At 36.9% G+C, this 27,335-nt stretch overlaps 1 protein-coding gene across 9 annotated transcripts in view; it reads left to right on the top strand.

The window, feature by feature from the left end:
• EVI5 (ecotropic viral integration site 5) overlaps positions 1 to 27,335 on the top strand; it is a 205,135-nt gene that overhangs the window by 11,221 nt on the left and 166,579 nt on the right. Inside the window, exons 2-3 of one of the 9 annotated variants that reach the window (XM_059138555.1) lie at positions 6,440 to 6,513; positions 17,924 to 18,112. The exons of 5 other annotated variants lie outside the window; for them this stretch is intronic. The gene's annotated coding sequence lies outside the window, so the exon portion shown is untranslated. Of the gene's footprint in view, positions 1 to 6,439; positions 6,514 to 17,923; positions 18,113 to 25,304; positions 25,607 to 27,335 lie in introns of those variants that run through there. 3 more of the 9 variants (XM_059138554.1, XM_059138556.1, XM_059138557.1) reach the window with 3 other exon arrangements.

Raw genomic sequence — 27,335 nt, 5'->3', positions numbered from 1 at the left:
GAAAAAGAGCTTAAATAACTTTGGAGGTACTTAAGTAACTTGTAGAGGCCACATATATCTTATAAATAGAGCCTGGTACTTTTACCTAGCTAAGATGCTGAGGACCTTTTTAAAAATTATTATTTCATTGATACTATATTTGTGCCAGGATTTCCTGATTTTTTTTTTTAAGATTTTATTTATTTATTTGACAGAGAGAGATGACAAGCAGGCAGAGAGGCAGGCAGAGAAAGAGGAGGAAGCAGGCTCCCTGCTGAGAAGAGAGCCTGATTTGGGGCTTGATCCCAGGACCCTGGGATCATGACCCGAGCCGAAGACAGTGGCTTAACCCACTGAGCCACCCAGGCGTCCCGGATTTCCTGATTTTTATATGTATTTTTCTATCCAGTTTTGATTGACATATTCCCCCTCATAATTTGATCACTCTTCCTTTATTAATATCAGTGTAATTAAATAATTAACATGACTAGCATTAAAGTAAAAGTTTTAGGACTTGGCTGTGATCTGTGTATTAACCCATTTGGAGAATTATTTTGAAGATTCTTATTGCCATTTTAGGATTTTTCAGAATGGTGGTAATTCATTTTTATTTCACATTGGGTATGGAGTGACAGCGCTTAACACACTTTTTTTTTTTCATTAAGCATACTCATTTTTATAAAGATATTATTTACATATTTGACAGAGATCAAGAGGGCACAGGCAGGGGGAAGGGCAGAGGGAGAGGGAGAAGTAGGCTCCCCACTGATTAGGGTCCATGACCCCAATCCTGACATAGGACTCGTTCGCAGGACCTGGGATCATGATCTGAGCTGAAGGTAGACTCCCCCCCCCCCCAGTAATTATCATTTATCATGATCTTATTTATGACTACCACATTCTACAAGAAAGAAACAACGAACCATAAATTGAAAGGAACAAACATACTGATGGTAAAATGTTCATTCATCTTTGGCACTTGGCGTATATAACACTTCATCATTGTGTTGCTCATCAAACCTATTCTGAATCTATTTTTTTAAAACCAAATATGAGTGTTTAAAGTTTAACTAAGCTTTGCTACCTAGGTGAGGGATCTAGGAACCATTATAGGTTCCTAGTGTGTTTTGAGGAGTAAAATGTAGATGCAGCTGGAAAGTACTGCAGGAGGGCACAAAGTTTTATTTCAGACATGAGCCAATAAAGTTGAACTATATAATTATGTTTAAAAGCAAGAAAACCATTCTGTGGTCTGTGAAAGCTTATATGTCCAAGTAATAAAAGTAGAACTGGAAATTTCTATGGTCTCTCATGGTTCACCGGGTCCCCTTCCAATGTCCCTCAACTCCCTTCTCCTCTCCATCTCCCCATATTCTCTATTTTATTTGTTATGCTCCACAAGTAAGTGAAACCATATGATAATTGACTCTCTCTGCTTGACTTATTTCACTCAGCATAATCTCTTCTAGTCCTGTCCATGTTGCTACAAAAGTTGGGTATTCAAACTTTCTGATGGAGGCATAATACTCCATAGTGTATATGGACCACATCTTCCTTATCCATTCGTCTGTTGAAGGGCATCTTGGTTCTTTCCACAGTTTGGCGACCGTGGCCATTGCTGGTATAAACATTGGGGGTACAGATGGCCCTTCTTTTTACTACATCTGTATTTTTGGGATAAATACCCAGGAGTGCAATTGTAGGGTCATACGGCAGCTCTATTTTTAATTTCTTGAGGAATCTCCACACTGTTCTCCAAAGTGACTCCACCAACTTGCATTCCCACCAACAGTGTAAGAGGGTTTCCCTTTCTCCACATCCTCTCCAACACATGTTGTTTCCTGTCATTAACACACTTTTTTTAAAGAGAGAGTGGGAATACATGAGCAGGTGGGGGGAGGACAAAGTGGGGGTGGAGAGAGAATCTCAGGTTCCACGCCCATTGTGGAGCCCACACAGGGCTCAGCCTCACAACTCTTGAGACCATGATCTGAGCTGAAATCGAGAGTCAGGCACTAACCAACTGAACCACCCCTTAACATACTTCTTGACACAGTGCTTGTATACTGTGTATACTAAATAAAAAATTCACGTAATATATGATATATTTTAGGAGGTACTTGTTCTGAATTTGTGGTTTTTTCAGACTTCATTGAAACATAGGAAAACTGGTATTTTAGTACATACTCTTGCCAGGAAAAAGTTGTGTGTGCGGATATATCTTTTTTTTTTTTTTTTTTTTTTTTTAAATAGGTTTGTGTTTGTTACAATGGAAGGTTGAGGTCAGGGAACAGACTAAGTTCCTTACCCATGAACTTCAGCACCTCAGCTATAGCAATTTTAGATGCAGCTCTGAGGATCCAATTTTAGTTAGCTAGTACTCTTACTCAGTGTACTTTAGACAGCATCCTCTTCTCCCAGTCTTAATACAAAAGTATTTTTGAGGAAATTACATTAGTAATATGGTAGTACAATAAAATATTTTACAGAATAATAATTTCCCCTTCTGTTAAGAAAAGCAGCCTTAGTTTTTGTGGAGAATCTAGTACAATTCATTTTTGTTGTTGTTGTTAAAGATTTTATTTACTTATATATTTGACATTTATATATTTATATTTATGTATTTATTTATATATTTGACACAGAGAAAGAGATCACAAGAAGGTAGAGAGGCAGGCAGGGGATGGGGGGAAGCAGGCTTCCTGCTAAGCCGAGTCCCAGGACCCTGAGATCATGACCTGAGCGGAAGGCAGAGGTTTAACCCACTGGGCCACCCAGGTGACCCGAGAATCTAGTACAATTCTGTATTATAAATGATTTCATTGTAAGAGTTGATGACTGGAAAAAAAATGTGGCATGATGTAGTAAACAAGCCTTTTGCTTTGTCATTTTCATTGTTACTTAACCTATCTTGGTCTGTTTCTTTACCAGAAAATGTGTAGATCAGATCTACAGATCTGATCTTCCTTATATATTATACCTTCCATATAAATTCCATTTGTCCTCGGGGCGCCTGGGTGGCTCAGTGGGTTAAGCCACTGCCTTCGGCTCAGGTCATGATCTCAGGGTCCTGCGATCGAGCCCTGTGTCGGGCTCTCTGCTCAGTGGGGAACCTGCTTCTCCCTCTCTCTCTGTCTGCCTCTCTGCCTGCTTGTGATCTCTCTGTCAAAAAAAAAAAAAAAAAAATTCCATTTGTCCTTTTGGCATTTTTTTAGTCTTCCTTTAATAACATCACAATTACAAAATAACAGCTGCTATTTATATTGAACATAAAACCCATGCCAGCTACTGCTCCAAGTTCTTTACATCTGTTATTTGCATTCCTCATGCCCATGCACAGTAAATATATAAGAAAGATATGTCTGATAGCAAGATTAGTTTCAGTTTTATATTCAATTTTGAATTACCAAAATAGCTAGGTGGATTACTAAAACTACCTATAAGATCATTTCCTAATATGTTAGTGTGATTAATGATAATGTCTACCTAATGATTGTTGTTTGATATATTGTGTGTGCTTAAAAATACTATCTTATTCTTTGGATGGTTAGGATTGGCATAGTAGGAGAGATTCTAAGTTTGTGTAATATCTTTTATGGATTATTTGCTGAAGTATATAGCATTAAATAAGACTTCATTTTTTTGGCATGAACAAAACTTAATTCAGATCTATAATTCATGGTAATTTTTGTTATTTGATCAAGATGGTTTAAAGGGGCACTATTTCTTAAGAAATAAGTGTAACTTAGTAATATATGAATTTATAAACAAAAGATGTTTTAATATGGGGCAGTAGTTGAAATGGCCAGTAAAAATACTTCATTAAATTTTGTTTTAAAGATTTTAATTTATTTATTTGACAGAGAGAGATCACAAGTAGGCAGAGAGGCAGGCAGAGAGAGAGGAAGGGAAGCAGGCTCCCTGCTGAGCAGAGAGCCCTCAGGGCTCTATCCCAGGACCCTGTGATCGTGACCTGAGCTGAAGGCAGAGCCTTAACCCACTTAGCCACCCAGGTGCCCCTAAATTTTTGAATGTAAGTAAACTTGTATAGCTCTTAGTTTTTAAATGCTAAATGAAGCTAATTCCTCAGGGTAATTGCATGCTGTTATCTAGTGCAGTTTCAGATACTTTAAACATTTAAAATGCTAAAATTGAGTGGTTTTGTGTTTGTAACAATGGAACTACTTCATTCACTTGAAATGTTCCGGTCACATCATCTATATCAGCAATACTCAGATGTTTCGAATAGGTTGGAAGAATGTGTGTGTGCGTGTGTGGTAACTTTAAATGTAGCTTAAGGTATTTTTGAGTTGTCTCTGTACAGTAGAATTAAGGAAATTTAACTAGAGAGCAGTGCGTGTGGTACCCTTTAGTAAAGTCCTTTAACAGTGACTATAAATACAGATTTGCAACTACTAAACCATGAACTCATATAGTTGGCACATTAAATATGAAACATTAGCAGTAAACTGACATTTTATATTTAGAAGATTTTTTGAAAAAAACTTAAGTCTGGTAAACAGGTTAGTTGGACTTGGTAGTCTTGGTAAAATTCCACTTCTTCTATTTTCTGTTCATTTTCTTCTTTTTTCTTCAGACACTATTGCCATAGTTTACAAAATGGGAAGGTTTTCTTTTGTCTGAAGTATTAAAGTCAGGTAAATGTCAAATGTTTCTCCAGATCTGTCATGCATATCTGTCCAGTTAATATAAAAAATTAAAGAAGAGGTTTTATTGATATTTTTGATACTTTTTATGCTAGTATTACATGGATTAAAAAAAGAGGGGCACCTGGGTGGCTCAGTGGGTTAAAGCCTCTGCCTTCAGCTCAGGTCATGATCCCAGGGTCCTGGGTTAGAGCCCTGAGGGCTCTCTGCTCAGCAGGGAGCCTGCTTCCCTTCCTCTCTCTCTCTGCCTACTTGTGATCTGTCTGTCAAATAAATAAATAAAATCTTAGAAAAAAAAAAGATTACATACAGACTATAACAGGGTATTTACAAAGAAGGTAGGAGTTTTCATGTTTTATATGAACAATTTCATTTTCAAATATTATTTCCATCTCAGTATTTTAGTTAACTTCTTAAATTGGTAATCATATTGGCTTTGGGTAGGCTCTGTTCTGTCAAAATCCTTAGGCTCATGACATGTTCAGATGTACTAGTTTATTACCTTTTATATTCTATAGTTAGTTTTAGCTCACTTTCCTATCAGTGATTTATACTCATCAAGATATTTTTGTTTGGGGACCAAATGGTTAGTATCCTGGCTCCATCATTTATTAGCTAATGGATCTTGGACAAGTTGTTAAACTTCCACAAGCATCAGTAAAATCTGTAGTAGGGTGATTGTGAGGATTGAATAAGCTAATGGATGTAAATCTTCTCACAGTGCTTGGTACATAGTAAAGTATATAGTAGATGATGGTGTTGGCAGCAGTAGTAAGTAGTATATCATTGTATACAAATTTCACTTTTTTGAAATTTAGCTCTAGAGGTAGGAGGGATTAGAGAGAGATGGAAATGTACCGTATGCCCACAGAAAATAAATTAACTTGGAAATTTGTCATGTAGACATTTAAAGGAAGGAGACTTGTTAGCAGTGTTGCTCTTATTTCCTGTTTTTTTTCCCTTTTGCTGTAATATCTGCCTTATTTTTTGATTCCTGTTGAAACTAGTGCTCTATATCTTCCCTTCTTCCATCTCTCTTTAACAGCTGCTAACTTACATAAATGAAGGACATAGTTTGATATTCTTTGTGGAGATTACAGGCTATGTTTTAAAATCTGTGCCCTATATTTATTGATAATACTCAAAATGTGCAAGACATTGCTATTTATAATATTTATTCCTATGTTTAAAGAATTGGAACAGTACTTTCTTTTTATGACATCTGATTTTTATTTTTTAAAGATTTTATTTTAGGGATGCCTCGGTGCCTCACTTGGTTAAGCTTCTGCCTTCAGCTCAGGTCATGATCCTAGGGTCTTGGGATTGAGTCCAGCACTGTGTGTGTGTGGGGGGGGGGGGGTCCTTGCTCAGCAGGGAACCCACTTCTCCCTCTGTCTGCTGCTCTCCCTACTTGTGCTCTCTCTCTCTGACAAATAAATGAAAAAAAAAACTTAAAAAAATAAAGATTTAATTTTATTTATTTTAGAGAGAGAGAGAGAACGCAAGCGGGGGAAAGGGTGGAGGGAAGGGGAGAGAGAACTCCAAGCAAACTCTGTACTGAGCATGGATGGAGCCCTACATGGGGCTTGATCTGAGGACCCCCAGATCATGACCTGAGCCAAAATCAAGACTCAGATGTTTAACTGACTGAGCCACCAGGTGCCCCTGGAACAATACTTTCTTATAACCTGCTTAAAAAATTGATGATGTGTATTACATTTGTACCAGCCTCAAATCCTACTGGAACAAGGTTGGGTATAAATAATTTTTTTTCTTTTCACACATTTATTCAGTTGACTATCAAGTTTTTCATGGGCTCAGAATTTCCAGAACTTTGAAGAATGAAGAGAAGTAACAATGTATACAGGTAAAAGTTAATGATTTTTTATGTTTACATTGACATAGACTATTTTGAAATTTGAGCAAACATTTTAGAATGTACTTCTAAGTTGGACACATTGCTGTTTATTTTGGAAGCAAATAAGAAAAGACTTCCCTGGATCCATTTGGCATTATAAACACTTATATGAAAACCTACTAAAAAAGCATGGTACTAGAAGTTGGTGAGCTCTGTGATTTGTAATGCTGTATAAGCAGAGTTGTAGTTTAAGTAATGATCCCAGAAATACAATATCCCTGTCATTTACCTACCTGCCGGTTTCCCTGTTAATTTATGGACTTCAATGAAACTTAAGGTGAAACTTGAGATGCTTGAATTTATCAATTTCAGACTGGAAGTATAGTAGATAATATAAGATGTAGATGGAAGAGCTTGGCTATCTATAGATTTGTCCTTCTCTTTGGTCAGATCAGGTTTTAATTTTGATGTATTTTCTCTTTCCCCCACATCTTACCATCACATAATGAAGCCAGTTTACAACAGTTCTTTTTACTTAGTTCATCGTATCCAATTATCAAGAAAAATTACAAGATATACTAAAAGACAAAAAGGCAGTTTGAAGAGCTAGAGCAAGCATCAAATCTAGACTTAGGTATGGCAGGGATACTGGAATTATCAGACCAAGAAATAATTTAGAATAACTGATGAAAATGCTAACGGCTCTACATGGATAAAGTAGACAGCATATAAGAAAAGATAAGGAATGTTAGAAAAATTCTAAGAACCAAAAAGAAATGCTAGAGATCAAAGACATTGTAATATATTTTTTAAAAGATTTTATTTTTTTATTTGACAGACATAGATTGCAAGTAGGCAGAGAGGTAGGCAAAGAGAGAGAGGAGGAAGCAGGCTCCCCATGGAGCAGAGAGCCTGATGCAGGGCCTGATCCCAAGACCCCGGGATCATGACCTGAGCCGAAGGCAGAGGCTTTAACCCACTGATCCACCCAGGTGCCCCATATATTGTAATATTGTAACAGAAAAAGATTATAACCATTTGGTGGAGTTATAAGTAGACTAGACTACTAATGGCTGAGGAAAGAATCTCTGAGTGTGAGAATATCAATAGAAACTGCTAAAACTGGAAAGAGAAAAAAAAAGGTGGAAAAAACAATATTCAATAACTCTGGGACAACTACAAAAGGTGTAGCATATGCATAATGGCACAAAGCCTATTTTATAATAAAGTTTTGAATATTTTGTGTAATTTATTGAATACTGTAGTGAAAGTGAAAAACAGTTGTATGGGTGTCGAATGGTTTTAAGTGTATCAGTTGTTGTTACTTACTCTTATGACTGTGCATATGACAGGCAGCTCTTGCTCACTGCCACTGCTCACAAGAGCATTTGTACCACATGTTGGTAGCTTGGGAAAAGATCAGAATTTGAAATTCAAGATACAGTTTCAACTGAATGTGTATCGCTTTCACACCATCAGAAAGTTGAAAAATTATAAGTCAAGCCATTGTAAGTCAGGGACCATTTGTATCGTAGAGTTACAGGAAAAAATGTTAACACACAAAGTCAACTGATTTCCTACGTATATAGGAATGAACAAGTGGAATTTGAAGTTGAAACCACAATACCACTTATAATAATATCGCAAAAAATGAAATACCTATATATAAATCTAATGAAATTTGTTCAAGGCATGATGTAAATCTAATGAAATAGGTACAAGGTCTACATGAGGAAAACTATAGAACGCTGGTGAATGAAATCAAAGAACTACTAAATAAATGGAGAGATATTCCATATTTATAGATAGGAATACTCAATATATAAAAAAAAGTCAGTTCTTCCCAACTATGTAGATTCAATACAGTCCCAGTCAAAATCCCAGCTAATTATTTTGCGGCTATTGACAGACTGATTCAAAAACATGGAGAGGCAGAAGACCCAGAATAATCAACACAGTTTTGAAGGAGAAGAAGAAAGGTGGAAGGCTGATACTACTTGACTTCAAGATACATTCTTAAGCTACAGTAATCAAGACAATAGGATTTGGTGAAAGAATAGGCAAATGGATCAATGGAACAGAGTAGAAAGCCCAGAAATAGACACATATAAATATAGTCAGCTGATTTTCAACAAAGGAGCAAAGGCAATACAGTGGCTAAGACTGTCTTTTCAACAAATGGTACTGGAGCAATTAGGCTTCCACATGCATAAAAATGAATCTAAGTTTAGACTTTACATCCTTCACAAAAATTAATTCAAAATGGATCCAACACAAAAATGTAAAATGCAGGGTGCCTGGGTGGCTCAGTGGATTAAGCCGCTGCCTTCGGCTCAGGTCATGATCTCAGGGTCCTGGGATCGAGTCCCGCATCGGGCTCTCTGCTCAGCAGGGAGCCTGCTTCCCTCTCTCTCTCTCTGGCTGCCTCTCTGTCTACTTGTGATTTCTCTCTGTCAAATAAATAAATAAATCTTTAAAAAAAAAATGTAAAATGCAAAACTATAAAACTCCTAGGAGATAACAGTGGAAAATCTAGGTGACATTAGGTTAGTAATGACTTACTAGATGCAACATCAAAGACATTTGTAAAAGAATTGATACTTAGACTACACTAAAATTAAAAGTTTCTCTCAAGCTGTAGGCTGAGAGAAAATATTTTCAGAAGACGTATCTGATAGCATACTGTTATCCAGAATATTCAGAGAACTTTTAAAACTCAACATTGAGAACACAACATGATTTAAAAATAGACCAAAGATCTTAACAGATACCTCACCAAAGAAGATCTACAGATGGCAAATAAGCACATGAAAATGTGTCATGAAGGAAATGCAGATTAAACAATGGTGAGATACCAATCTCATCTCAATGATGAGATACCACTATACTCCTAGTGGAATGAATGGCTAAAATCTAGAACACTGAAAACATCAAATGCTGGTAAGGCTGTAGGGCCACAGCAACTCTCATTCCTCATTGGTGGGAATGCAAAATGCTACACCCAGTTTGGAATATAGTTTGGCAATTTCTTATAAAACTAAATTCTGAAGTTTATATGACTGTAGTTCAGAAGTCCTGCTTCTTGGTGTTTACCTAAAGGATTTGAAAGACTATATCCACACTAAAACCTGCTTTATTCCTACTTGCTGAAACTTGAACTCAAGATACCTTTCAGCAATTGAATGGATAGATAAACTGTTACATCAAGACCATGGAATAATATTCAGTGCTAAAGCAGAATGAGCCATCAAGCCGTGAAAAGACATGGAGGATACTTAAATTCTCCATTCCTTCCTCTACTTTTTTTTTTTTTTTTTAAAAGTAGGCTCCACACCGAGTGCGGAGCCCAGTGTAGGGCTTGAACTCACAGCCCTGAGATCAGGAGTCATACGCTTAACTGAGCCACCCAGGATCCCCTTATATGCTTAATTCTAAGTGATCGAAGCTAGTCTGAAAAGGTTAGTCTGAAAAGGTTACACACAAGGTGATTCCATTTATGATATTATTATTTATTTATTTATTTATTTATTTTCCCCCTTTATTTTTATTGACTTTTTTTAATATAATTTTTTATTTTTTATAAACATATATTTTTATCCCCAGGGGCATTTATGATATTCTTAAAAAGGTGAAACTATGGAGACAGAAGATAAGTGGTTGCCAGGATTTGGGGGGAGTGGGGCGAAACAGAACACAGAAGGATTTTTAGGGCAGTACAGCTACTCTCTGTGGTACTATGATGAGGAATACTTGTCATTACACATTTGTCCAAAACTATAGAATGTACAGCACAAGAGTGTACCCTAATATAAATGATGGACTTCGGGTGATAATGGTATGTCATTCATTAGTTTCATCAGTGGTAGCAAATACTCTATCTGTTGGGGTATATTGGTATTGAAGGCTATGTATGTGTGAGGGTAAGGGGATTTGGGAAATTTCTGTACCTTCTGCTCAGTTTTGGTGTGAACCTAAAACTATTCTAAAAAATAAAGTCTATTTAACACAAAACCAAAACAACCACAGAAATTACCAAAGTATAGGCATACCTCATTTTATTGTGCTTTGCTTCATTGTGTTTGCAGGTACTGTTTTTTTTTAAGAATGGAAGGTTTGTGGTAACTGTGGCTAAGCAGGTCTGTTGGCACCATTTTGTCTAACAGCATTTGCTTATTACTTTGTGTATCTGTCACGTTTTGGTGATTGTCACAATATTTCAAACCTTTTCATTATTATTTGTCATGGTGATCTGTGATTAGTGATTACAACTTGCTGAAATTTCAGAGGGTGAGCATTTTTTAGCAACAAAATATTTTTTAATTAGGTATGTGCATTGTTTTCTCAGACATGCTTTTACACACTTAATAGACTACAGTTACAGTGTAAACAACTTTTATATGCTCTGGGAAACCAAAAAATTCATTTGACTCTTTATTGCTGTATTCACTTTATTGCCCTGGTCTGGAACTGAACCCAGAATATCTCTGAGGTATGCCTGTAGAGGATAGTAAAAAATTTTGAGAATGGAGGTCTTTATTTATTTTTTTTAAGATTTTATTTATTTATTTGACAGATCACAAGTAGGCAGAGAGGCAGGCAGAGAGAAGGAGAAGCAGGCTCCCCGCTGAGCAGAGAGCCTGATGGCAGGGCTTGATCCCAGGACTCTGGGACCATGACCTGAGCTGAAGGCAGAGGCTTAACCCACTAAGCCATCCAGGTGCCCCGAGAATGGAGGTCTTTAAAACACAAGAGGAAAGTTTTCTCTCTCTGCTTTTATTTCCTTTGCTTAATTTTTATTCTCTTGAGGTGGTTGTAAATAGTTTGGTATATAGCCTATCAAAAAATGGAATTATACAGCATATCCTGTTCTTCACCAATAACTGATTGGTCTTCCATCGTATTGGGAATTTCATTTTTTTTTTTTTTAATGGCTGCATTCTGTTGTATGGTGGTGTCCTAATTTATTTGCTCATTCTTTGATGGACATTGGGGTTATCATCGGAACTATTAGAAATAGTTCTGTGATTAGTTTTAGTACATATATCCTTGTTTATTTGGGTAAATAATTCTTTTGGACAGATTCCTGAGTTAGCTTATGTACATGTAAATTTTGTTATATATACTTCCAAATAGTCCTTCAAAACAGCTCTACTAATATATGTGCTCAAAGTAATACGTTTGAAAACACTCTTCTACTTTATGCAGAGCATTGATTTTTGATTTTTTTTTGTAATGAAGTATTCAAACTCAGAAGGTATAAAGAAAAATGTAATAAATGCCATATTCCCATCACCCACCTTAACAAAGAAAACAAATGCAATTACAAATGCACTTGTAACCATGGTGCCTCCTCTCTTTCCAAACATAACGTTTTTACACTCATGAATATGTATGTATTTATAAACAATACACTATGTAGCCATAATATATTGCATAAGATACTTAGCATGGTTCCTGATAACCCCAGCTCCTGATTTACATTCTTTTTTAAATTTTATTTTTAATTTTATTTTTTAAAGATTTTATTTATTTATTTGACAGAGAGAGATCACAGTAGGCAGAGAGGCAGGCAGAGAGAGGGGAAGGGAAGGAAGCAGGCCCCTGCTGAGCAGAGAGCCCGATGCGGGACTCGATCCCAGGACCCTGAGATCATGACCCGAGCCGAAGGCAGCGGCCTAACCCACTGAGCCACCCAGGCGCCCCCTGATTTACATTCTGTGTAGTTTCCTTCTGCACTAAATAGAACTGATTTATGGAATCATTAGGTTATTGCAAAAATGAGTATGACTTAAAATGCAAGGTCATATAAGTTATTACATCTGTTTTGCTCATTTGTTCTGGTGGAAGCCAGCTGCCACATTGTGAGGATACTTACCAACTTTCTAGAGCGGTTTCTCATGTGGGGAACTGAAGCCTTCTGCCAATAACCATGTGCAGGAGACATCTTGAAACAGATCTTCTAGCCCTATTCAAACCTTCAGAGATGATAGCACTGGCCAAGATCTTGTCTGCAACTTTATGATAGGTCCTGAGTAGCATCACTCAGTTAAACTATAGCTTAATTCCTGACTTGCAGAAACTGTGAGAAGATAAATACTTGATATATTAAGCTACTAGATTAGATTACAGATGAAAGAAAGAGAGAAATATATAGGTAGATGTGGGACACTTGGTCCCATCCTTGTGAATTATTTTCAAAGGAGACCAGGAGAATGAGTATATGGTACTTTTTAGACTTACATGGGAAATCCCAGAACACTAATGGGGATTCAGATATTGTGTGGCTAGAAAGACTTATAGTACAGTTGACCCTTGAACAACATGGGGCCTAGGGAGTGCTGAACCCCTGCACTGTTGAAAATCCATGTATTACTTTTGACTCCCCCAAAACTTAACTACTGATAGCCTTCTGTTGACCGGAAACCTTACTGATAACATAAACAGTTGATTAACATTTTCTGTTATGTATATTATATACTACATAAAGTAATATGGAGAAAAGATGGTTTTAAGAACATCATAAGGAAAAGAAAATACATTTATAGTACTGTATTATAAAAAGTCTGTGTAAAATACACATATACAGTTCAAACCCAAGTTGTTCAAGGGTTCACTGTAAATGGATTTTAGAGTGCATAGGTAGTGTGAGAGTTAGCATTCCTAGCCCCTGTGTTGTTCAAGGGTCAACTGTATATACTTTTCTGTGGCATTTGTCATATTGAAATTGTTTCCATGTTTTTCTCCTCATACTCCATTAGTGGTGAGCAACTTGAGGATAGAACAAGACAGGAACCATGTGTCTTACTCATCATCCCACTCAATGCCTGGCTCTGTACTTACCCTTATTAAGTATTTGTTGAGTGAAATTGATAGAGTTGAATTGGAAGTGAAGAACCGAGAGGGAATATTAAATCCCTGAAGCTAAGGTAGCCAGATTTTTGAGTCATTGTCAGATAGCATGTAAGGTCACCTTGTTTGTTCTGAAGAATAGTCATGGTTAGCTTCTGAATTACTACTTCTACTTTGGCTGTAGGAATTTGGCACTGATTTCGAAGTCATAATATTTGACTACTTTTTTTTTTTTTCTAAAGAAAGGAAGAGAGGGTGTTGGAGCAACAGAGGGAGAAGGAGAGAGAATCTTAAGGAGGCTCCATGCAGAGCCCTATGCACAGCTCAATATCACAATCCTAAGATCATGATCTGAGCCAAAATCAAGAGTCTGTGCCTTAAACAGCTGATGAAGCCAGGCACTCCAGTATTTGAATTTAATATGCTATTATTCTTTGGAGCTTGGGTTCGAGAATGTTATCTGTAGATGTTAATTTTAGACTCCTAGGCATATTAACTGAAGTTAAATTTTTTCTTTTCATTTTTCAAAATACAAAAGAATTATTAAGAGACCTATAGGCCTTTTAATTGAGGACTTTGCTGGTATATGTACAGGAGGCATTACTTACCTACATCCTAATTGATTATTTTCATTTTTGAACTATGAAAGAATAATATATTACCAGCAGAGGGTATTATATCTAATTTTAGAATATCTGGGTTAGTCTTACTTTTAGCATTAGTAAGTGTGAGCCTCTCTGAACTTGTTTCTATTTGGAAAAATTCTTGATTCCATTCCATCAACTATAGCACCCCCTGCCAAATCACATCAGAATGCTAGTCTGTCCAGTCACAGGAGTGGCCCCACTGGAGCCCAAGTCAGCCCAACCCCACTTGAACACAAATCAGGGTGGATTACACTCATGATTTTTCTTTTTTTTTCCTTCATTCTTTACATTCACTTAACCAAAAAGTTAATTTGTGTTGACTTCCATGATATCTTGCATGCATCTGTTTTCTTTGTCTGCATCTATTTTCTTTGTCTCTCCTGCCCCCACAATAGCCTAAACCTTAATTATATCTCACCCATACTTCTGTAATAGTCTTCTCGCTGGTCTCCCTACTTCTGTTTTTTCCTCTGTGATTTGTTGTTTAAAAAGGAGAGTACTCTTTTTTTTTTCTTTGTATTTATTTGTCAGAGGGAATGAGCGAGCGAGAGAGAGCGTGGAAGCACACACATGCAGGGGGAGTGGTAGGCAGATGGAAGAGCAAGCTCCCTGCTGAGTAAGGAGAACCATGTGGGACTGGATCCCAGGACTCTAGAACCTGTGCCAAAGGCAGATGCTTAACTGACTGAGCCATTCAGGTGTCCCAGAGTACTCTTTTTGTAAAACAGAAAATTTTTCTTTGCATGTTTAAAACCCTTGTGACTGCCAATTCTACTCCAAATAGATTCCAAATTACTTTCTTACAAGACACTTAATGATTGGGCACCCATTGACTTTTCATCTTTCTACACTTCCATTTAAAATACTATGTGTTTGGGGCGCCTGGGTGGCTCAGTGGGTTAAGCCACTGCCTTCGGTTCAGGTCATGATCTCAGGGTCCTGGGATCGAGTCCCGTGTCGGGCTCTCTGCTCAGCAGGGAGCCTGCTTCCTTCTCTCTCTCTCTCTGCCTGCCTCTCAGTGTACTTGTAATTTCTCTCTCTCAAATAAAAAAAAAAAGCTATGTGTTAGCCATAATGGTCTCCTCTTGGTTCTTCTAACTTGTGTTGTTTGACGTGGAGGCCACTAGCCATATGTAACTATTGAACACTTGAGCTGTAGCTAGTCTAAATTGAGATGTGCTGTAAGTGTAAAATACATACTGAATTTCAGGCTTAGTATAAAGAATGTAAAATATTTCATTAGATATTTGTTGAAATAATGTTTTGGATATGTTTGGGTTAAAGAAAAGATGCTACTTCACTTCCTTTTTACTTTCTCAAGTATAGCTCCTAGAAAATTTAAAATAACTAATGTGGTTTGCATTTGTGGTTAACCTCATATTTGTATTGGAGAGCCCTTCTCTAACCCACCAAGCTTTTAAATTCCTCATGGACTTTGTACATGTCATCCATGTCATCCCTGTGCCCCCTTTTTTTTTTTGCCTAGCTTTTTGTACAGGTGGCTGCTGCTTGCTCATCTTCTAGATCTTAAGTTGAATATTGCCTCTTGAGAAAGTCCTTAGCCATTCTATCGAATTAAGTTATTGTTTGTTGCCCTTATGTCATATATCTTTCTCTGCATTTGTTTGTTCAGTCTTTTACTTTTTTTTTTTTTTTTAAAGATTTTATTTATTTATTTGACAGAGACAGAGAGATCACAAGTAGGCAGAGATGCAGGCAGAGAGAGAGGGGGAAGCAGGCTCCCCGCTGAGCAGAGAGCCTGATGTGGGACTCCCATCCCAGGACCCTGAGATCATGACCTGAGCCGATGGCAGAGGCTTAACCCACTGAGCCACCCAGGTGCCCCTAGTCTTTTACTTTTAAGTAGCTCCATGAGGAGAAAGAACTTGTCTGTTTTGTTTTTGACTATTGTGTTCATATGTATTCAACAGCCAGTAAAGTACTCTTTTAGAGGAGGTTCTGAATAAAGAAATACTTGTTAAATGAATAATGCTGGACTGTTTTCTTCTCAGATCTGTTTTAAGGATCAGTTGTGTGAAACTATTATATAAACTACAAAGGTCTGTACCAAGTTTATTTATATGCAGAAAAACTGAAGAAATTGGTTGTATACCCTAGGAAATTAAGATTTAATTGGATGAAGCAAAATCTGTGAATTTAGCCTGCATTTCAGTATGTTCTTCAAACTTTGTGTCCAATAGTTGGATGTAGTACTCATATATTATATCGCCTAGAGTTTTCGAGAGTTGTCATGTTTTGTAAATAATCTTTAAAAAGCATTACTTCTATTCCTTTCCTTCAGGATTTTTTTCCTATACTATACTTTTTTTCTTTGTAGGGTTAGTTAGGTATTTTAAATAGTATCAGACCTCAGAAATAACAGGTGCTAAAATATTTGTAAATGAACCCTTGTTCCCTTCAGTTTTGGCAGTATATTTTTCTTGGCAATTCCTTAATGTGCTGAGGTTATCAGAATACAGCTCATTATGCTAGTCAGTATTCAGGTATCTCTCTTGCTTAAGTTAAGAGTGAAATTCTTTAAGAAATAGTAACATACTGATTTTGAGACCACCAGCAACAGCAGAGGTCTGGAGGAGGAGTAGGAAGATGATTCTTTGTATACTGTTAGAGATGGGGACAAGAAACAAGCAAGATTCCAAATACAGTTCTGAAATGTATAGTTAGTTTACGTCTCTGTAAGAAGCAGCTTAGGAGATCTGTTGGGAAGACATGGATGGGCCTTTTTAGTAGTAATCATAGTAGTAGTAGTAATAGTAGTAATAACAGAGGTAGTAGAGGTAGTAGTATAATAATGGCAAACATTTGAGTGCTTACTATGCCAGGTAGTGTTCTAAGTGTCATAAAACGTTTAATTTTCATGGAAAGTGTGTAAGATTGATACGCTTTTTAAAAAGTGTATTCATTTGAGAGAGAGAGTCTTAGAGGGAGAGAGAGTGTGCGCCACAGTAGAGGGGTGGGGAGGAACAGAGGGTGAGGGAGAAGCAGACTCCCCTGCCTCTCTCAGGCGGGGGCTCTAATTCCAGGACCGTGGGGTCTTGATCTGAGCCAAGGGAGACAATTAACCCATTGAGCTACACAGGCATCCTAATTGGTATGCTTATTAATCTACTTTTGTCAGAAGAGGGATTGAGGCATCAGCTGGTTAAAGTAAATTGCCTAAGGTCAGACAGCTAGTTAAGTGGAAGAAATGCCTAGAATCTGGGTATGGAGTTCATATTGATCCAGCCTAGAATAAAAGAAAAAGTGGCCAAAGATAGATTTGTGGGGACAACATCTGATAGAGCATAGAAAGGATCCAACAAAGGAGAGTCCTGAGAAGTAGAAGGAAAACCCTCAGAACATGTTGTTGTAAAAGCCAGGGAAAAGAAAAGAAAAAATGAAAGTAGAAAAATAGCTGCATTTATTGAGTGCTAGGTATATGCCAAATACTTAGTCTACATTTTATTATTATCATCTCTGTTTTACAAATAAGAAGCTGAGGCTTAATATCAGCAGTAAGTAGACATGCTGGAAGTAGAATCTAAGAAAGAGAAGAAATCAAGGAAATATATAATCAAATAAATAAATCAGGAAAACTTCCCAGAACTGAAGTCATGAGATTCTAAGTTAAAAGAGCCCATCAACATGCTAAATAAAATTAAAAAATATTTGCATCAAGGCATTTCATTGCAAACTTTAACTAAGGGACCAAAGAGAAGAGGGAGAAGTTCCGAGAAGTGAAGGGAAATAGGATAATTAATGTAAGAGTGGTTTCAGACTCTTCATCAAAAATAATGGAAGGCAAAAGACAACTGAAGGCAGTATCTTCAAAAATCTGAGGGAAAATTATTTCCAATTTGGTTTAAATGCAGCCGAATTTTTAAGTGTTACAGCAGAATAAATATTTTCACATTACCTTTCAGGAAGCTATGAGAGGAGATATCTCACCAAAATGAAAGAATGTATCAAGAAAAAGGAAGAAAGACAAGGGGTTTTGGAAACATTATCCAGTCCAAAGAGGGATGAAGGAAATACCTGGATCACAGTGAAGGGAGATCCCCAGTGACAGCCAAGCTCCAGGAATAGAAGGCAACCAGTCCAGAGTAGAGAAGGTCAGAGGGTTTTAAAGTGGTCATGTTCAAAATACAAACTTGATTCATAATGAAGAGGGTTGTCAAGGATTCCCTCCATCGGAATCTGCTCTGTTATTTTATGGAGTAATTTGTTCATACCTGAATTTTTCAGAGCAACTTTCTTAATATATAATTCATATACTATACAATTTCCCATTTAAAGTGTACAAGTCAGTCGTTTTCATTACCTCAACAAGAAACCTTGAACTCTTTAGCTGTAGCTCACTGCCCCTCCACTCTCTGCAGTCCTAAGCAATCACTAATCAACTTTCTTTCTATAGATAATGCCTATTCTGGACATTTCTTATAAACAGAATCATTTCTGGTATTTCATGTCTGGCTTCTTTCACTTAGCATAATGTTTTCAAGATTATCCATGTTAAATCTGTCAGCACTTCATTTCTTTTTATAGCTGTGACCCAAGTTTTTAAAATGTAAATTTAATTACAAACTGCTTTGCCATTGAACTAAGCTCTTTTGTATATCTTTACTGAAAATGTTTCTATTTTTAGTCTCTTAGTGAGAATACTTATATTTATAATAAATATTTATATTTATAATAAATAAATAACTTAAAATAAATATTTATAATAAAATATAAATTATATTTATGATTTATTTTATAATAAAATATTTATAATGAATTAATTATATCTGTATCACTCAGAAAACAAGATTTTTTTTTATTTTTTTTTTTTTAAGATTTTATTTATTTATTTGACAGAGAGAGATCACAAGTAGGCAGAGAGGCAGGCAGAGAGAGAGGAGGAAGCAGGCTCCCCACTGAGCAGAGAGCCTGATGCGGGACCCGATCCCAGGACCCTGAGATCATGACCTGAGCCGAAGGCAGCGGCTTAACCCACTGAGCCACCCAGGCGCCCAAACAAGATTTTTTTTTTAAGATTTTATTTATTTGACAGAAATCACAAGTAGGCAGAGAGGCAGGCAGAGAGAGAGGGGGGGAAGCAGGCTCCCTGCTGAGCAGAGAGCCCGATGTGGGGCTGGATCGCAGGACCCTGAGATCATGACCTGAGCCGAAGGCAGAGGCCTAACCTGCTGAGTCACCCAGGTGCCCTGAAAACAAGATTTTTTTTAAAAAGATTTTTATTTGACAGAGGCAGAGCATAGTAGGCAAAGCAGCAGGCAAAGGGAGAGGGAGAAGCAGGTGCCCCACTGAGCAGAGAACCCCATGTGGGGCTTGATCCCAGGACCCTGAGATTATGACCGGAGCCCAAGGCAGATGCTTAACCACATGTCCCAAAAAATAAGATTCTTACTTTAAGAAAATATCTTACTTGTTAAATAAAAGGCTTCTTTGAAATTCTGATTTCTTGGCATTGCTTTAGCATGCTAATCAAAATGCCATTTTAATAGCAGTGGAAAAGTAATGATGTGGTTTAAATGCATTTGACTTTGAGCCACAAATCAATGATAAATTTTCTTAACTGAATTAAATGCTGTTCTCTCAGGCCTCTGAAGCATTAATCTAATTCTCTGGTTCTAATGTCTACTTATATTTCTTAGTGTACTGTGCCTGTATCTATTTATATCACACTACAGGTATGTAAAAAGATGTTTTTTCTCAACCATCTGAGCCCTTGATCCCCTCAAAAACAAGTTCAGAATGGTGTCTTTGCTAATCATACTTTAATTTCCTGGTTACATTTCATTTCAAGTACTGTCAAATATTTTAATTTTATGAGATAGTCTGATATTGTTCCAGGTACTGTAGCTGTATGCCAAACCACCATAAAACTTAATAGCTTAAAAAAATTGCTTTAGTATTCTGTGGATTCTGCAGGTCAGGAATTTGGACAGAGCATTAGGAGAAGGGCTTGTCTCTGCTTCAAAAATGCCTGTGAAGCAGAGAAGCTGAGAGGACTCAGAGGCTGGGGTTGATTCTTCATCTACGGTCTGGAATCATTTGATGGTATATTCACATTCCTGTCCAGTACATACAAGGGAAACCCCCATAATACTATCAGTGGATTTTTCAAGAAAAACTTTGCAGGGCCGATGGAAGCGGCATGATATATTCAAAGTGCTGAAAGAAGAAAATCTGCAGCCAAGAATACTCTATCCAGCAAGGCTATCATTCGAAATAAAGGAGAAATCAAGAGTTTCCCAGGCAAACAAAAACTAAAGGGTTCCGGATCACTAAACCAGTTCTCCAAGAAATGTTAAATGGGACTCTTTGAGTGGAAAGGAAGGACCATAAGTAAGAGTAAGAAAAGTAGTAAAAATAAGTATGTCTATAAAAGTCAGTAAAGGATTTACAAAATAAAAGGATATACAGTATGACACCATATACCTAAAACATGGTAGAGGTTGGGAGGGAGAAGAATAAAGAATGGGTTCAAACTTAAGTGATCACCAACTTAATATAGACCACTATATGCAGAAGATGTTATATTCAAACTGGTATCCACAAATTAAAAACCAATTATAGGTATGGAAAAAAGAAGAGAAAGGAACCCAAGTATATCATTAAAGAAAGCCAACTAATCATGAGAGAAGAGAGTAAGGGAAGAGAGGAACAGAGAAGAACTACAAAAAACAACCATGAAGCAAACAACAAAATGGCAATAAATACATAACTATCAATAATTACTCTGAATGTAAATAGACTTAATGCTCCAATCAAAAGATACAGGGTGATGGAATGGATTAAAAAAAAACAAAACAGTAGAATAGATCAATGAAAAGATCAACAAAATTTATAAGCCTTTAGCTAGACTCATAAAAAATAATCAGGAATGAAATAGGAGAAATAACCAATATCACAGAAATAGAAAGGATCATTAGGGAGTATTATGAAAAATTATATGCCAACATTGGACAACCTAGAAGAAATGGATAACTTTCTAGAAACCTACAACTTCTCAAAACTGAATTAGGAAGAAATAGAAAGTTTGAACAGAACCAATGTGGGTCTTGAACTCACAGCCCTGAGATAAAGAGTTGCATGCTTTATGGCCTGAGCCAGCCAGGCACCCCCACTCTCAGCACTTTTATTCAGCATAGTACTGGAAGTTGTAGCTGCAGCATCAGACATGAAGAAAGGAATGAGAGGCATTCACATTGGTAAGGAAGAAGTAAAACTGTCACTATTTGTAGAAGACATGATACTATATATAGAAAACCCTAAAGCCTCCACCAAAAAACTACTAGAACTGTTGAAGGAATTCCATAAGGCTGCAGGATACAAGATCAATATTCAGAAATTCTTTGCATTTCTATACACAAATAATGAAGCAGCAGAAAGAGAAATTAGGAAAACAATCCCATCTGTAATTGTACCAATAATAGTAAAATACTTAGGAATAGGAAAGAACCAAGATGCCCTTCAACGGACGAATGGATAAGGAAAATGTGGTCCATACACACTATGGAGTATTATGCCTCCATCAGAAAGGATGAATACCCAACTTTTGTTGCAGTATGGACTCTACTTGAAGAGATTATGCTGAGTGAAATAAGTCAAGCAGAGAGAGTCAATTATCATATGGTTTCACTTATTTGTGGAGCATAACAAATAGCATGGAGGACATGGGGAGTTAGAGAGGAGAAGGGAGTTGGGGGAAATTGGAAGGGGGGGTGAATCATGAGAGACTATGGACTCTAAAAAACAATCTGAGGGGTTTGAAGTGGTGGGGGGGTGGGAGGTTGGGGTACCAGGTGGTGGATATTATAGAGGGCACGGATTGCATGGAGCACTGGGTGTGGTGAAAAAATAATGAATGCTGTTATGCTGAAAATAAATTAAAAAAAAAAAAAGAATAAATTTCACCAAGGAGGTGAATGACCTGTACCCTGAGAACTATAAAATATCGATGAAAGAAATTAAAGATGAGATAAACAAATGGAAAGACATCATACTCATGAATTGGAAGATACCAATAAATGTCCATATTACCCAAAGTGATCTAGATATTTGCAATCTCTATCAGGATACCAACAGCATTTTTCACAGAACTAGAATAAACAATATTAAAATTTGGAACCACAAAAGAAACCAAATAGCCACAGCAATCTGGAAAAAGGAAAGCTAGATATGTCACAATCCCAGGTTTCAAGATATACTACAAAGTTACAGTAATCAAAATAGTATGGTCTTGGCACAAAATGCAGTCACATAGAACAATGGAACAGAATGAAGAGCCCAGAAATAAACCCATGATTATGTGGTCAATTAATCCTTGACAAAGGATGCAAGAATATGTAATAAGAAAAAGACAGTCTCTTCAGCAAATAATATTGGGGGAACTGGACAGCTACATGGAAAAGAATGAAACTGGACCGCTTTCTTACACCACACACAAAAATAGAATTAAGGATCTAAATGGGAGACCTAAAATCATAAAAATCCTAGGAGAGAGCACAGGCAGTAATTTCTCTGACATTGGCCATAGCAATATTTTTCTAGATATGTCTCCTGAGGCAAGGGAAACAAAAGCAAGAATAAGCTGTTGGAAATATATAAAAATAAAAACTTCTGCACTGCAAAGGATCCAGTCAACAAAACTTAAAGACAACTGACAGAATGGGAGAAGATATTTGCAAAATATCCAATAAAGGGTTTTTCAAAAATATATAAAGAACTTACACAAATTAGCACACAAATAACATGTAATACAATTAAAAATGAGTGGAAGACATGAAAAGACATTTCTCTAAGGAAGGCAAACAGATGGCCAGCAGACAAATTGAAAGGTCCTCAGCATCACCCATCAACAGGAAATGCAGATCAAAACCACAATGAGATCACAATGCAGATCAAAACCACCTCATACCTAACAATGGCTCACATAAAAAACACAAGAAACAAGTGTTAGCAAGGATGTGGAGAAGGAGTCCTTTTGCAGGGTGGATGGGAATGCAAACTGTCATAGCCAAAGTGGAGAACTGTATAGAGTTTCCTCCAAAGATTAAAAATAGAATTCCCATATGCTGCAGTAATCACATTAATGGGTATTTACTCAAAGAATATGAAAACACTAACTGAAAAGGATATATGCATCCTTATATTGATTGCAGCATTATTTACAGTAGCCAAATTATGGAAGCAGCCCAAGTGTCCATTGATAGATGAATGGATAAAGTAGAGGTGAGATATATCATATATATGATCTCTCTCTCTCATATATATACTATATATATATAATATATTATACACACATATCATATATATACATATTATATAGGTTATATATATCCTATATATATATTATATAGGTTATATATAATATTATCAGCCATAAAAGGAAGACTTGCCATTTGCAACAACATGGATGGAGCTAGAGAATACAATGCTAAGTGAAATAAGTCAGAGAAAGACAAGTAGCATATGATTTCACTCATATGTCAAATTTTTTTAAAAAAATATTTTATTTATTTATTTGACAGACAGAGATTACAAGTAGGAAGAGAGGCAGGCAGAGAGAGAGGAGGCAGCAGACCCCCTCGCTGAGCAGAGAGCCCGATGCCGGACTCGATCCCAGGACCCTGAGATCATGACCCGAGCCGAAGGCAGCGGCTTAACCCACTGAGCCACCCAGGCGCCCTCATATGTCAAATTTAAGAAACAAATGAACAAAGGGAAAAAGGAGACAAAACAAAAATCAGACTTTTAAGTAGGACTCAGTGCCCAACATGGGGCCTGAACTCAGGACCCTGAGATTGAGGGTTATATGCTCTACTGAGTGAACCAGCCAGGCAACCCCCCAAAATAGACTCTTAACTGTAGAGAACAAACTGATAGTTACCAGAGGGGAGGTAGTTGAGGAGTAGGTGAAATAGGCAAAGGTGATTAATAAGAGTATAATTGTCTTGATAAGCACTAATACACAGAATTGTTAAGCCACTATAGTGTACATCTGAAACTTATATATCACTCTGTGATAACTACACTGGAATTAAAATAAAAATTTAAAAATTAGAAAAGAAATAAAAATAGTCAATTTTGGGAGTTAAGAGCATCCGTATAACTTAAAATACAAAGCAATAGAGGAACCGTGATTGTTTTTCATTGGAGATCCTATTAAAATATTGTAGTGATATCTAAAATTCCTACTAAACTTTATTATTTTATTAAGATTTTGCTTTTTTAGAACAGTTTTAGATTCATAACAAGATTGAGTGGAAAGTACAGAGATTTCCCATATACTACCGGCCCTCCCCAACATGCGTTCTCCACCAGAATGGTACTTGTGTTATCAGTGATATACCTACATTGACACATCATAATCACCCAAAATCCTTACTTTATATTAGTGTTTACTCTTAGTGTTTGTTGTGCATTGTATGGATTTGGTCAAATGTGTGATGACACATATCATGATGGTATTACACAGACTATTTTTATTATCCTAAAAATCCTCTGTGCTCTGCCCATTCATCTCTCCCCTATTCCCAACTCCTAGCAACTACTGATCTTTTTACTGTCTCCATTGTTTTGCCTTTTTTTTTTTTTTTTAAAGATTTTATTTATTTGACAGAAAGAGATCACAAGTAGGCAGAGAGGCAGGCAGAGAGAGAGAGAGGAGGAAGCAGGCTCCCTGCTGAGCAGAGAGCCTGATGCGGGACTTGATCCCAGGACCCTGAGATCATGACCTGAGCCGAAGGCAGCGGCTTAACCCACTGAGCCACCCAGGCGCCCTGTTTTGCCTTTTTTGTATCATTGGAATAATATATATGAAGTTTCCTGAGATTGACTAAGCCATTTTACAACTGAGATAATAATTCACATACCATAAATCCATTCATTCACTTAAAGTGTGCAGTTCAGTGGCATTTAGTCTATTCACAAGGTTATGTAACCATGACCACAGTCCAATCCCAGAATGTTTTTGTCACTCCAAAAAGAAATCCCATGCATGTTAGCCGTCTTTCCCCAGGGCCCTTGAAGCCACTGATCTACTTTCTGTTTCTGGATTTGCCTATTCTGGACATTTTATGTAAATGGAGCCCTGCAATATGTGGTCATTTGTGCCTGATTACTAAGCATTTTTAATGATAGTTTCAACCTTTCCAAAATACGTTCATATTTAAAAATAAATGCATAACCCCTCTATGAGGTAGACAAGAACTTTGTGATGTAATGGCACTGTCAGATTTACTATGTCTTCATGACCTCAGTTTACCATAGGAAATTTAGAGGTGACAGGGTGAAGATTTGGAAAAGTACTGTAGAGTTAAAGGAAAAATAGAACATGATGGTATATGAAAAATGAATCAGTCCTGTGGGATTTCTAGAACCATGTGTATTAAACTTTATTAAAATGCAACTGCAATGAAATACTTCGGTTTTATTTCAGTATTTAACATATGAAGATGAGTTACTGAGCCTTCAGTAGTTCTAGATTGAATCTCATATCAGCTGAATTTCAGCAAAGTTGAAAGGATGTCAGGATTGAGCTCTTCCTTATTCCAGACTCTTTAAATGGAAGCCTGTTGCTACAGTGTGCAGAAGGGGTATGATAAATTTATTTGTTTTAATAAACGAAAGCAAAGTAGGAATCTCTTGCCTTTCCTACAGTTAATTCTAGTAGAGAACTTGTATATAATGGAAATGTGAAATATTAATTTTTAAAAATTGTAAGCATATTTGAAATTAAAGGTTGGTATTAATAAGGGGTAACATTTTTCTGTAAATTCATGTGTTAGGTATTCTGTTTACTGTGATTCAGGGATGCAAATTAGTGCAATCCTGATAATTGAATTTGTGGCTGTAATTATGTAGAAAAGATCAATAGGGTAACAAATCACAATAGGCTATCTTGTGGTATACCATGGCTCCTTTCTTTGGTTCCTGTCTGGCTTTTTGCCCTGAGGAGCTGTGCTGCTGGTCTCTGCATTGGTAAGGATTTCTTTTGCCTGGAAGCCTAAATGATCTGCCCATTTCTCCTTTTCCTTGGGCCCCATGCTGTATCCTGCTTGTCTTTCTTGGGGATTCTTCCCTCAACAGTAAGAGTTCCCTTGTCCCTTCTATAATACTGTTTCCAAGAGAAGTAAATTCTAAAATGTGTTCCTGAACATCAGAGGTATTCTGAGGTTAATAAAACTTCTGGCCCTTTCGGCACTTGTAATCAAATTTTTGTTTAAGTTCCAGCCTCGTATTGAGTTGCTTAACTTTGACCTTAGAATCCCTTTTCCATTTTATCCTTTCCTTACATCAAAGTATCTTGCTGGTTTGAGGGGAGGAAGTGGGGGACAGAGGGATAGAGAGTCATTTGTGTATTGAGGTGAGGAAAAAAGCCTTGGCCAACCCATGAGGAGAATAGTGATTGCTAAAATTGTCTCAGTGGGGCGCCTGGGTGGCTCAGTGGGTTAAGCCGCTGCCTTCGGCTCAGGTCATGATCTCAGTGTCCTGGGATCGAGCCCCGCATCGGGCTCTCTGCTTGGCAGGGAGCCTGCTTCCCTCTCTCTCTGCCTGCCTCTCCATCTACTTGTGATTTCTCTCTGTAAAATAAATAAATAAAATCTTTAAAAAAAAAAAAAAAAAAAAATAAAATTGTCTCAGTGGGGATTATATGCCTTGGTATTTTAATTTCTGTGTGTATGAATTGCTATATATAATTAAGATTAGCTGACATTGTGCTGAATCCGAAAATAATTTGCAGTGCTTTAGCCATTTACCTATGACATAAAATTTAAGATCTTTTCAAAGCACATGAAAGCATGTCCAAGTTTTTAGCTTTAAATAACTAAGTACTTCACAATCAAGGAGCCCTTTTCATGATAGTTTTTAGAAAATACAGTCCCTTAAAAAGCCTATTAACACCTTATTTTGTAAACTCATTTTAAGAATGTTTAGTTTTATATAGGTATTCAAATATGGCTATTTTTTAAATAATTGTTTATTTTTTAAAAATTTTGTAAAAATTTATTTATTTATTTTCAGCATAACAGTATTCATTATTTTTTCACCACACCCAGTGCTCCATGCAATCCGTGCCTTCTATAATACCCATCACCTGGTACCCCAACCTCCCACCCCCCTGCCACTTCAAACCCCTCAGGTTGTTTTTCAGAGTCCATAGTCTCTCATGATTCACCTGCCCTTCCAATTTCCCCCAACCCCCTTCTCTTCTCTAACACCCCTTGTCCTCCATGCTATTTGTTATGCTCCACAAATAAGTGAAACCATATGATAATTGACTCTCTCTGCTTGACTTATTTCACTCAGCATAATCTCTTCCAG

The sequence above is a fragment of the Mustela lutreola genome, chromosome 10 (assembly GCF_030435805.1).
Source record: "Mustela lutreola isolate mMusLut2 chromosome 10, mMusLut2.pri, whole genome shotgun sequence".
In the NCBI taxonomy this organism is placed as follows: domain Eukaryota; kingdom Metazoa; phylum Chordata; class Mammalia; order Carnivora; family Mustelidae; genus Mustela; species Mustela lutreola.
Note: the sequence above shows the minus strand (reverse complement) of the source record. Positions and strands in the feature narration are given on the sequence as shown.